The 12881-nt window shown below is 42.7% G+C and overlaps 1 protein-coding gene across 1 annotated transcript in view; it reads right to left on the bottom strand.

Annotated features, from left to right (window-relative positions):
• Positions 1-12881, bottom strand: part of ADGRV1 (adhesion G protein-coupled receptor V1) — a 428595-nt gene that overhangs the window by 148671 nt on the left and 267043 nt on the right. The window lies entirely within an intron of this gene.

Raw genomic sequence — 12881 nt, 5'->3', positions numbered from 1 at the left:
AGTTAACATGGCTACGTTCCTGGAAATGGAAAGCCTTGACTGACTGAAAAACATTGGACACATGAGCATTCATAATACATGATAGTGTACAGGCAATATATGTGCTTTTTTCTATATGGGGCCATATACAAGTATGGAAACTGTCCTATGTGATGCAGCCCTAAAGTGTCTCCCAGATCTCTGCCTCACAATAAGCAATAAACCAAGTACAGCAAGGCATAAATGAACACACAGTGTGTGCCTTTTCATTTTGAATCATGGATTTGGCCTGAGGTAAGTGGCAAGATAGGACAGCTTTGACAAGACAGAGGTATGTAGGAAAAAAAGAAACTAGAAATACAGCAGCCAGCTGAATGACCATGCTAGAAATCAGAAGACTGACTGACCTGTCAAAACAAGCTGAAACGCATTTTGTATATCAGATTCATGTCAGGTTTATACCTGGTTTTGAAAAGAACTTGGTCAGGTGACAGAAGTTCACACCTTTGTCACTGACTCAAAATCATGTTATAAATACTTTATGATATTCATGGATTGGATCCCACTAGCTTTTCACTTAGTCCTGCCCAGACCACCCCCTCCTTACTGCAGCCCCTGTCTCACATAGTTTTGACTCATGCTGATCCTGTGATCCTCAGTCTAGCCTTTTCGGAGGTCAAAAGAGAAACCACCTCCCTTTTTTAACAGCAGAAAAGTTGCCTGGATCGAACCCCGTGTCTCATTTATCCCCTAGTTTAATTAAAAGAGGTTGCCTAGCTATTTTTCCTGACAGAGGAAAACAACAGCTAACAACAGGTGGAGGAAGGTGATTTTTATTGGGGAGAAGAGCAGGAGCAAAGTGTTACCCCTCCAAATGCACCCTTGTTAGGTGCATTTAACGAAGATTAAAGATGGTGAGAGATTTTAGGGTTCTAATGGTTCTTTTGTTTATCTTTTCTCCCTAAGTCTGCCTATCTCCCTAGTGTGACTGTCACAGATCGCAATACATACATTATTGAGAAAAGACACACTGCCTGACATCTGGGGTGAGGGACAGTAGCATTTGCCTATATTTCTCCCTCCAGTCTGTAGCACTGCCTGTGGTCACAGAGGCACATTTACCTCTGTCTGCCCACCATAGTGGCAACATCTTGAGGTCACTCTAGCATTTGTCGCCATCTCCCCCACCCCAGTGTATAACACACACACACCCTGCCCTAGCAATCCCTGCACCAGAAAGAAGATCAAACATATAGGAACTATTGCACAACACTTCAGAAAATCCATCCATGCCATTCCCCTTGGTGCCAAATCTGAATGTAACTCTGCTGGTTGGAAAACACTCCTGTCAGTAACATATATATCCAGTCACTCCCCTTCTCACTGAACTACTTGAAACCTAAATTTGAGAGTCAGGTGCCAGAATAACAGCCATATCTGAAGAGCTTCAAATATTACTGAATGGCAATATTTCATAAATTCAGATTATTTATTTATTTATTTTACTTCATCTATATATCACCTTTCTCCCCAATGGGAACCAAAGTAATTGTTGTACCTCACCCTATGAGGTAGATTAGGCTGAGATTATGTGACTGGCCCAAGGTCACCCTAAAGGCTTCTATGGTAGAGTAGGGATGTGAACCTAGGTCTCTCAAACCCTAATCTAACACTCTAACCACTAAGACACTCTATTTAATATGATTATAGTAGCCTGGTTCAGGTACTGAATACATGAACACACACCACCACAAGTACAGAACATGCATGTCTTAATCTGAAAAGGAATAGTGTTATGTGTGTTTGTTATTTCTTTATCATTAGAGAGACCTCAACTATGACACTGAAGCACCAGTGTGGAGTAGTAGTTAGAATGTTTGATTAGGGTTTGGGAGACTCTGTTTCAAATTCCCACTCTGCCATGGAAGCTTGCTTAGTGACCTTGGCTCAGTCATACTCTCTCACCCAAAGTTACCCCATAGGGTTGTTGTGAGTAGAAGATGTAGGAGAGGAGAAGGATATAAGCTACTTTGGGTCCCTGCTGGGGAGAAAGGCAGGATATAAATTAAATAAATACATAAATACATACATACATACATACATAAGAAGAAAAGATTGGTCAAGATTAGGATTACCAATCCCCCGCTGGGGGCAGGGGATTCCCTGCTCCCACCCTCTGACCCCTGCCACCACTCACCAGGCTGGCATGGGAGAAAGGCATGGGAACATGACTCTCAGGAGTGTTCCTGGGCAGCATGACGTCTCTTCTTGGGGGTGATGTCATAGCTGCCCCGAGAGCACTCCCACGTTTTGCAGCAGGCCAATTTGGGCCTCAAATTGGCCTGCTGAGAAGCACATGTGCACTCCTGCGCCTGCATGATGACATCACCCAGAACTGCTGTCACTGGAAGTGATGTCATCATCATACAGGCACAGAACAAGGAAAAGATGAGTGCTGGGTTCCTCCCTGCTGCTGGGAGGGTAAGGAGGCCTGGTAACCCTAGCAAGATAATATGAAAACATACTTAAGAGACATATGACTGACTTCCACTTCTGTGGTTAGTTCCTTAGGTTAAAAAGACTGTGTGTGTAAAATCACAGAACTACAAATTATTCCAGTGTAATCATAGAGCTAAAAACATTTGTCAAGCCAGAAAACAACAGAAGAATCACAAATGTTCACAATATGCATTACATACTGAAACTAATATGTTCACTTGTCCACATAAAATGATACCATCTAGCCCACAATGCAAGCAGATAATCTAAAGTGGTTTTAACTGGGAAATGTTTAGAAGCTAGCTGCTTCTCAACACAGATGCCTTTTTTCTCCCTGTGAGTGCCTTTCCCTCCCCCATCCCACCTCTACTCTCTCTGTCACTGCTAAATGGTGCCGGCTCAAACTGGCTAGCTCCAGCCTCAGCAGCATCTTCTCTTTCTCTCTTTCCTAGCTTTTGTTCCTCTTCTTTTTAGAATGCAGCACTATTCTGGATTCTAAGCTGTTCATGCAAGGCATCTGCTAACTGGCAAATACTGAAACGTCTCATTGAAGAACAGGAGACAATGTTATAAGAGATTAAAAATGCATCCTTTTAGGACAGACATATTTTAACAATATATCCTTTTAACTGCAGCATTAGCTATGTTGTAAAGTATGCTAGCATCAACTGTGAAACAGATTCAGCACATCAGCCATGTTCTTAATTCATAGTTACTAAGTTGCCGTTCTTGTGATTATTGTGTGATCCACTTAAATCTGATTTGAACAAAAGAGAAGCTTATTTCCAGTAATGAAAGCTACCCAAGAGGTAGTTTTAAATCTGCAGTTGTCTTAGCTTAGTGCAGAACAGTTCAAGTATATATGGAAATGCATTTTAGAGGAAAATGCTTGTATGAGAATAATTTGTGGATGTGATTAAGGCTGATTTCCATGAATTACATGAAACGTGGAGTCTGAAGAATAAGCCTGTCATGGCTTCAGGAAAATAACTTGTCAGATACAGCATTCTCTGACGCAAATGAACAGTGACATTTATTTATCTCACTATCTATCAATAAGACAGGGACAGCCAAAGCCACTGCCATGCCAAGTAGTGCAGCCGAGGAGACTGAGCCTCCACCTTTGGAATGCACGCAGAAGTAGCACACAACCCAGCGACTGAGCCCCAGGATCCTTTCAGTCCCTGACAGGCAACTCGGAGGCACGCCTCTCAGATCATATGCAATTTTTTTAAAGAAACAGATTGTCTCCTCAAGCACCTACTGGGTTACTTGTGCAGTCAGTACTTGTGCAGTCAGTAGGGTTGCCAGCTCTGGGCTGGAAAATTCCTGGAGATTCTGGGGATGGAGCCTGGAGAGAATAGGGTTTGGGAAGGGGAGGGACCTCAACAGGCTATACCACAGAGTCCTAAACAGTTTCTCCTGGGATCATATGTGACCTGGATATGCGATCTCTGTGACCTGGAGATCGGTTGTAATTCCAGCAGATTGCCTGGCCCCACCTAGAGGTTGGAAACCCTAGCAGCCAGGTTGGCAATAGTTGCACAGCTGAACATTGTAGCTTATTTTGTTGAGGTATACCGTGTGATATATTCCATGCGTGCACCGAATAAAAATTCTAAGGTTGCGGTTTTGTTTAGAGAGTGACAAAATGCCTGCACAGTACTAGCCCTTTCTCATCCTTTCAATGTTTTCAACATTGAACAAGTTTACAGAAATTGGTTCCATAAAAGATAACACCTCACCTATTTTGCATTTCTTCTTGTCTGGAACCGACATACCAACCAAAATCTTTACATGCCACTTGGAGCAGTTGCACAAACCATTGCTCTATAGATAAGGATGGAGAAAAAGCCAGACCAGCTTGTTCGAAACAGATCCTTGTGCAGTGATAGATGCTGAACTCTATTTACATTCCTTCCCTGAGGTGATTGCAGTTACTCTGCAGTTCTACCCTCAGAAACTCTAGGAGCTGTTTAGATCTAAGAGCCCTAGGAGATAAGTACTTCTGCTGGGTTTCAAGCAAGCGAGCAAGCAAATCTAGATATACAGAAAAGCAGTTCTAGTAATTAAAATCAACAAAACACTTGTCATAAAGGCAAGGTGTTCTAGTAGTATAAGGGAAATCCCATCAAACTTTGATATTCCCATGGGCAAGAGAGTGAAGTAGTGTAGTTCAAGTACCAGGGATCAAATTCTTTTTAAAATTCTTTCTGGTTTATTCATGGCTCCTTAAAATAAGGCAGTACTTTGGCTAATGTTCATTTCTGGGGATCCTCACAAAACAAAGAATGTGACATTTCTGTAAATCATTTCAATTATTAAAATGAAAAATCAGCCAGACTGAAAAAATGGTTAGAATTAAACACTCAAAAAAGCAATCTAAGGGCACCCCAACCATCTTGGATAGCACTTGTGTAGAACATAACAGATGAAACATCCCACACATAGAATAGTTGCCACAGTTTCTATGATTGCATACTAGCTGGGAGGGAAAAAAACCTCATGTCTCAGTTGCAAAAATCACTGCTGGGTTTCTACAACTGTATCCAGAGATATATATTTTCGATGGGATCATGACTACAGATGCTTCACATGGTGCCACTTCTCACTTGAATTTGCCGTAAGACCTTGAAAAACAGATTCCATGCCCCCTAAAACCTTTAAAACTTACATCCGTTGTTTTTAAGACAGACCTGGTTCATACTGGTGATGAACTTTTTGTAGTGGTGGAGCAACATGGATACCTCTGCTCTCCACCATGTAGATGATGCCATTTGTATATTGGGTGCTCCATGTGATTGCCCAGGCACATCAAACCTTACACGCAATTGAAGAAACTGGGACTCTACAAGTTCCAGCATTTGTATGGATCATGATCAAAATGATGTTATGTGTAAGGTGGAGGTGAGACATGTCTGCACCCATCCTCCACCACATGAAGTCCATTTCTGGCCCTGTGTGATGGTGCTGGTCTAAGAGGCTGATTTGGTACTCAAGTAATATTTGTGACTTCAATCTGTGTGCCACTTGCATACACTCATCGCTTCTCCCGATTTCTTCCTGTACTCCTGAAAGTATAAATAATTTGTCCTGTTGCTATGTAGCTTCAGAAAACTGAATCACTATATTGTGAGACCACACACACCTTTAGAATTTCAAGAAAGGGTACTGGGTGCCAACATAAAATGGCTGCCTTGGAATACATTAACTCTAACTCTCCCCATATATAGTTAAATGAAACACTGTTGGCGAAAAGGGAAGACATTCATTTTTGAAGGGTGGCAAAAACTTTTATTTTGGGAATATGTGAAAGTATTGTGAATGTAGCAGGATCTAGGAATTTAAGTGGGTTTCCCTGGCTGATCTTGGAAGAACATAAATACTCCATTCTCCTCCTCCTTCCCTGTCTTTTTAAAATCTCATACTTAGTTTAATGTCTCATATTGAGGATCCTTTTTTAGGCAAGCAAGAAGGGAAGCAAATCACAAGTAGGTGCCATGGTTCCCAGTGGTGCCACTTGGAAGGTGTAGCATTAGCCTTTTAAGCACAAGGTTGCATAATTCTGACATTATGCCATTGTTTTGTGATTTATTAGATGATATGCTAGAAGCAGTCCTTTTGAATTATGTGTCAAACTAATGCCCGCATGTCCTCAAATGTATCAGAGACATCATAAGGACAATAGACATTTAGTAGTGCAATTTTAAAAATCTAATACTGCTATCGACTATTCCAACATATAATTGCTCATGCAATCACAAGAGTTGAAATCCACAGCTTCTGAATTAATATAACTTTGTGCTTGGCTTGCTCCTCCACCATAGCAGAACATCTTCAGAGTATAACTTCATTATGTGTTCATTCACTTTTTTGCATTATTTAATTTGCACTTACTATTTACAAAAATGAATGCCTATGTAAACATGGGAGTGAAATAACAGTAGAAACAATCCTGCTAAAATTAAACATTTTTAAAGCCTATTGATTTAAGTGAGAAAGACTGAAATGTGTTAGCTCTCCTGACAAAATCAATGAGACTGCTTTATTTTGGAATGAATCGTGTCCTGCGAGTTTTACAGCTTTTTTCAAGCTGGAAGGGATTTTTCCCTCCTATGGAATTACCATATCCAGTTGTAGTATTAAGGTAGGGCACATAATTCTGTAGCCAACTTTCCCATTAGCTGTCTTACAATTTATGCTATGTATACTGTGCTACACTGCCTTCAGGGTCTGCCTCAAAGGGATAGATCCAGCCAGCTTTTCCACTGGTGAATAAAGGAGTCCCCCTGAAATTAGGGCTGCCAGACCCCCGGTGGGGGCGGAGGATCCCCCGCCCCCACACTCCCACCCCCGCCCCACCTACCTGGCCAGTGGGGGGCACGCACCTTCAATGCGTGCCCCCTGCGGAGCTGCACGCCCCTGCGCACAGCAGCCACCAGGATCAGGCCTGTTTTGGCCTGGATCGTGGCCCCTGTGGAGCGCGGGAGTGTTCCTGCGCTCCACAAGGGCCCACAACGGGTCTGATCCACGTCAAAACGGGCCCGATCCATGCCAAAACGGGCATGGATCGGGCCCGTTTTGGCACGGATCGAGCCGGTTGTGGGCCCGAGGAGCGCAGGAACACTCCCATGCTCCACAGGGGCCTAAAACAGGCCCAATCCGCACCAAAACGGACCCGATCCATGCCGAAAGGGGTGCAGATTGGGCCCATTTTGGAATGGATTGGGCCTGTTGTGGGCCCCTGCTGAGCGCAGGAACGCTCCTGTGCTCCAAAGGGCCCACAACGGGCCCAATCCACGCCCAAAACGGGCTGCGTGGTGACGTCACTAAGTGCCATCATCGCGCTTGCAGGCGCGTGTGCGCTCTGCGCGCACCCCCCCACACTCAGGTAAGATCCAGGCCCCAATCTCCCGCTGGAAGATCGAGGGGGCCTGGCAACCCTACCTGAAATGGCTAGGAATTATGGGACCTGCTTAGACAAAATCCATATGGGATGGTAGCTGGTGAAGAACGGCTGAAAAAGCTGGCTAGATCCAACCCAACACACATTACTAGGGAGGCCCATCAAACAATTTTTTCTTTTTGAGATCCAGTAGTGCAGGTTCCCAAATGTTAACAGCCTTTTGCTTTATCTACAAAACTTCCTTCATATATTTGTGGGTCCTGTCTGGATATGATATTTGCTAAATGCTGGCTTTGAATTTCGTCGGTTCATCTCATGCTACCATAGACATGTAATTATTTGAATATCTCATGCCAAATTTGTCATGTCACAAGGACAGATTCATGATTTTAAGGTTACAAAAGAGCAAATTCTCAGCCCCACTACAATGATTTACTGTTTTAAAATAAAGGGTAGTTTGAGTCATATTGATGTAACTTTTTGTCCTGTCAAAAGTGGCGTGTTTCACTGCATTTCTATGACATCGAGTACAGAATGATCCATTCAGGAGCTTTGCTAACGGAGCTTCACAGATCCACACATGAATTCGGTGTAAAGAATGGCCTTTGCAGAGCAAATGAGATGAAAGTACATGAATGAAAGATTAGAATGGTTCATAGCCCTCCCTCCCCACTCCTATAAGGAGCATGGATAAAGAGTGCCTCTTAGTGGACAGTTAGGTTCAACGTAAAAATGAAAGTGATGGTAGGAAATCTGGCTTTTGAGAAAGCGAGAGTGGATGCTGTGTAATCTCTTACATGGACTGGGCAGTGAATGTGGCAAAACAACAGTCCCGTGTACTTTTTTCTAGCTTTCACCCTCAAACACCATACTTTCAAACAGTTCACAAATGTAAACTGTTTAAAATGAGTGGAAGAAGAGCTGCTTTCACTCATGGTGTGTGTCATGACTAGAGGTGGGCACGATCCAAAAAAAATTACCGATCAAGCTGATCGGGGATTGGAGCCGGAGATGACCCCAAATCACCGATCCACACCAGTCATCTCCCGTTTCCGATCTGTGGATTGGGGATTGGGGAAGCCAAAGCGGAGGGGCGCCCCGCAGTTCCCAGCTATGTGGGAAGGTGGGAGGTGGTGGCGACCACCGGGTCCGGCGGGCACGGGGAGGCGGTGATGAGCCGCCACCCCTCAGGGAGGGGACGTTCACACACACACACACACACTTAGAGCAGAGGGGAGGGGGAAAGTTTTTAACCCAGAGACGAGCCGCCTCCCCTCAGGGAGGGGACGTTCACACACACTTAGAGCAGGGGGGGGGAGTTTTTAACTCGTCCCTGCCTCTCCAAATAGAGAGAGAGAGAGACCCCGTCAACAAGTTTCAGCCAGCTTTTTAAAAAAAGCAGGGGCAGAATCCTCCATTCCTCCCCACCCAATTTTAAAAGCAAGTAGCCAGTCTTCCAAAAGCATATTTTAAACACACACACACAGAGCCGTGAATGAGGTTTTCCCACAAAATAGTGTTTTAAAAGCAGGTTAAAAACAGAGAGTGACAGACAGAAAAACAGCCATTCCTCCTACAAAGCCCCGTATTTTTAAAACGCAAAAAACGTTTGGAGTGCCCATGGCTACAGAACACCCCCTTCCCCCTCCCTCCCCTGGCTGTCTTCTCCCAACTGCTGAATGCGTTGCTGCTCCGTGGTTGGAAGGAAGCCCTGCTGATTAAGGCAAGCTGGGCTTCCATTCGGGTTTCCAGGGTGACAGAAGGAGGGCACAGTTCAGGCATTCCCCTGGCTCCGTTGCCAGGGGAATAGATTACTGGCGCCGGAGTGACTGGATCTCCGATCAGATACTGATCACACCAATCAAGCCCTGATCAAGCCCCCCCCCCCCCGAATGCTGGATCGGTCGCTGTGGATGGCACCGATCCGCCGGGTCCCGATCGCGCAAACACCATTATCGTGGGTATTTTTCTATCGTAATGCCGATCGTGCCCATCTCTAGTCATGACTTACTTCCTTGAGCCACCTAGATTTGTTTCTTAATAACTGTTTGTAATATGAGACACATCAGTTCTTCTTGCTTCCTAATTATGACACTCTAGTAATGAATATAAAAAATCTTGCTGTATTATTTTTCTATATGGGTTTACTCTGTCTGTAAGCTGGGACCCCAACTGGTATGAGAGTCCCTGTAGAGGTGCCATTTTCGGCTGCATTTTGGAAGGTCCATGCTGCTGCTGTACATGCACAGACAGTGAGGCTGCCACATCTTTCGCCTTATTTTACAACACACTCAAAGGAACAGAGCAGAATGGTAGAGAAGATTCCTCCATGACTCTGACCTTCTTCCTCACTATGGCACACTTCCTGATGCTCAGCATGTGCTTTCTGTCCCCGACTCTCTTGGCCTGCTGCTCACAGTCCTGGCCTTGACCCCATTGACAGGATAACTCTGATTTCCCTCTTCATATCACATGCCCCTGATGTCAAAAGGCTTTCTGTCATGTGCTTGAAGTTCAATAGGACATATATTCAGAAGTACCTGGGTCTGAAAATGTTGAAAGACCAATGAGTTAAGTAATCAGTCAGGAATATTTGGCTTTGAAAAATGAAAACCGTTTAAAAGTGATCTGGATTCTGTACAATCCATTCTGACATTACTGCAATTTTTATATGAAAATCACAGAAATCCAACAATACAAAGTTCTGCAATAAAAGTGAGGAATAAAAGGAAAGAGCAGAAGCAAAAAATGAGTCTAGATGGACCTGGACACTTAACAGCTTGTAAAATCAAAGAAGAATGTCTTACAAGACTTTGGGTGCCATGACAATTCAATTAAAAATGCACTATGTTAAACCTGGCAAACACTTTCCATAAACACCCTAAGCACTCTCTTTTGGGTTTTCAAATGATGGAAGGTAAAATGCAAAGTCAACATGTAAGCTATTATCACTTGTCTTCACAACTTCACTTCCTAAGGCTCCCTTAGCCAAATAAGAAAACCAAAGCCTAGTGAAATGCATATAATGCAATGCATTTATGGGTCAGACTGGCTTATCAGAAAAGAACATGCCAAGCAAGGATACTATATTTATTTTTTAACTAGGACAGGAGAAAGATTAATCCACATCTGTTGTTGACCTAACACTATATATATGTTACAAAGAACTTTTCCAAATGGGCTGTTTGCCCTGAGTTTGATGCTGTTGGCACCAGCCTCCTTCCCCAACAGCTTCATCGTGTATTTCTGCACCTCCCAGTTTTTTACCTGGCTTTTTTTCTATCTTTCCTAAACCTGCTTTACTCCAAGTTTTGGGAAACACCACAGCAAAGCCTGGATGGCTGCTGTAAGGTCAGCAACGTTCAGATTTCCCTGGGCCTGCCCACACTGCAGCCATTTTTCCTCCTCCTGTCTCTGTGGTAGCCATTCCTATTATTAATGGGAGACACCTTTGTTTTTAAATCAGCAATTGAATGTTATTACGATGTTATGACTATCTGTGTATCATGTTTTCTGAACTCCCAACTTCTATTACAAAAAAAAAGTGTGTCTGAAGGATGTCTCTCTCTGACTCTTGAAAGCTTATACCCTGAAAATCTTGTTGGTTTCTAAAGTGCCACTGGACTCGAATCCTGCTGTATTACAGAAAAGGTAAGTTTCTAACCCCTTTCATTGCAGAGATATGCCTTTCCCTTTATATCTCTGAAACAAAAGGCCTAAAGCCTTTTTTAATGGAAGTTTTGAATTCAGAGAACCAGCTACATAGATTGTAATAACGTTATAATGCCATTTAATTGCCCACTAACACCCCCCCCCAAAGTCTCAACAGCGAGGGGGAGGAGAGTGGCCACTACCAAGGGACTGAGGCAAGGAGAATGTGGGGAATAGCTGATAGCTGACAGCACATATGAGGCATGAAAAGAGTTCTAGGGAGCTAGGATTCTAGAGACCTGCAAAAGATTTTAGAGACGTGTTTTTAGAGGTCCTTTTAATAAATCAGTTTAGATGTGTCCATTCATCTTCACAGCTCCCACATGATAGAAGCTCTGGTCACATGATCTTCACCCTATGTGAGGCCTGCCCTCTGTTTTGAAGTCTTTTGGGCCTCGTTACTTTTATTTACCCAATTGGTTAATATGGATAAGGATTTTCACATTTTCCATATTATATACTTATATGGAAAATATATTAATAAATTTGAAGAGAGAAAGCCAAGTTATATTCTTAATATCATCATTGAAAATGACCTCAGGGTATTTCAAAGAATCCATACCTGTACAAACCACATGAATTACACTGTATCAGGCTCCCTTTAACTTAGACACAGTATACTCCTTTTTAAATATACTGACTTGGACCAAAACTGATGTAACTCTGTGTAGGATTGCACTCTTCTTATGGTTCATCTAACTCAGTGGACTATGCCTTGATGCAAGGACACAGATTACTTTATTTTCAGGTCCTTTCTGACCTACAATTTAGTGCACTTTAAAGCAGTAACAGTCACTAAAAAAAAAGAAAAGAAAATCTAGAATAAATAGGTGTCTTGAATATCATGGTGGCACAGCAACAAACAGGGATGTTATATAAACATTTGGGTGAAGGTCAAAACCTGATTGTCAACACAGGTTGGGAGGAAAAAATAATTAACTGAATACCAATCATAGCCAAGAAAGGGGTTCCAGTAAGGACACAGTCTTCTTTTTTTCCTTTAGACATTCTTGTTCTGGCACTCAGTAAAACAACAAAAGATAAACGGTGTGGGCTCCCAGTAGAGGCCATGTGGCTTTTTCTCAGACCTGTCCTGATCAAAGTCCATGTAAGATTAACAAATAATGCCATTTACAGAGAGGGCTAAACAGCAATCCAAGCTCCACAGCCAAAACATACACTATTTTTCCTAGTATCTAAACTTACTCTAGATTAAATATAACTGGCTTCTAAGGTCCACAGAACTGGAACTGACCTCCTTGTCACCTTCAGAATTGTATAATTTGAGAATGTTTCTCTTGACTTGTTAATGTAATGTTGGGATATGCCCACTATTATTAAGCATTTCAGCTCATTAAAAGTCTGAAAAAATAATATCTGCCTGGAATCCTGTGCATGCCATTAAATCTCTACTTACAGTGTTCACGGCTTTTTGAGAACCCAGCATATAACCAGGCAGACTCCAATGACACTGCCTAACGTTTTTGTTAAAGTGCTATTTGTATGATGTTTTGTTTTGGTCTCTACTACAGATCTCAAAAGATTGCATATTGGTTGTATTTAGTTATTCTCTTTTTACAAAATTTGCTTCATATTATTGGTCAACAGATGGTCAAAGACAGTAGAAATCTGTTACTCATGATAGAAATTTGGAAATTCTTCCAATAGTGACTTTTATGACTATTACTCAGTTTTGTCTTCTGGAGTACAGAAACGGGAAAGTGATCTGTGGACATGCCAAACATTTCACAATATGGCAATGAATGTACTACATAAACAGGCTGAC

The sequence above is a fragment of the Eublepharis macularius genome, chromosome 8 (genome assembly GCF_028583425.1).
Source record: "Eublepharis macularius isolate TG4126 chromosome 8, MPM_Emac_v1.0, whole genome shotgun sequence".
Taxonomy (NCBI): Eukaryota; Metazoa; Chordata; class Lepidosauria; order Squamata; family Eublepharidae; genus Eublepharis; species Eublepharis macularius.
This window is presented reverse-complemented; position numbering and strand designations above follow the sequence as displayed.